Raw genomic sequence first — 860 nt, 5'->3', positions numbered from 1 at the left:
ACAGTAAAGAACAATTGTTGGGTTTTCGTTACTGACCTATTGTCGTTATCAACATAGAGGTAGGAAGTGATCACTTTAAGAATCAATGTGGAAGTCGGTGGGGCGTCCGCAGGATTTTAAAGTCATAGAGTAGACACGTGGGACATTTGGCTCGATGTTGACCAACCACCAAAAAGCTAATCTGTCCTTGGGCGGTATCACTAGGTCGTCCAGATTGGAGGGGGTCATGCTTCAGTCCCCTCACTGGCAGCGTGTCTGAGGCAGTGCCTCTCCGTGACGCCACAAATCAAGAAGGATTAGCAAGTGGGAGCATCATCAAAGGCCAGGACTCGGAATGCTAAACGCTGGGAAACAGACACGCCGAAAGTGGGGAGATCTGAACGCGTTAGGCCCAGAGAAAAGAGCAGAGCCTTGGCAGACGGCCCAGCGTCACAGGCGGCACGATGTAGGGCAAAGGCCACCACCCGTGCTGCCTCCCACGCTCGCCTGGGTCTCTCACGTGGACGTGCTCCATGACCTTGGTGGTTTACCTCATCCAGCTGACCTCACTGTTTCTTACATTACTATAATGGCTCTCGGTTCCTTCCAGCTGTCATACTCCAGGATGCTGACGGTATCATTGGGTTTGGATCCCAAATCTTCCCACTCACTGCTCCCCCTCCCCGCCCACCCCATCCGCCCGCCTCTAGATTGCTGGCTGCTAATATGCAAACAAAAACAACTGAGCCACATGGGAAATACAAGCGTGACCGCTGATGGCCAAGAAGTTCGGAGGACAGAGCTTGGCACTGACATCGAGGTGGGAAGTGCCATATCTTTGCTCCCTGAATTGAAGCTTTTTGGTGGTTGGTCAACATCGA

Source organism: Pteropus vampyrus, unplaced genomic scaffold (genome assembly GCF_000151845.1).
Source record: "Pteropus vampyrus isolate Shadow unplaced genomic scaffold, Pvam_2.0 Scaffold439, whole genome shotgun sequence".
NCBI lineage: Eukaryota > Metazoa > Chordata > Mammalia > Chiroptera > Pteropodidae > Pteropus > Pteropus vampyrus.
This window is presented reverse-complemented; position numbering follows the sequence as displayed.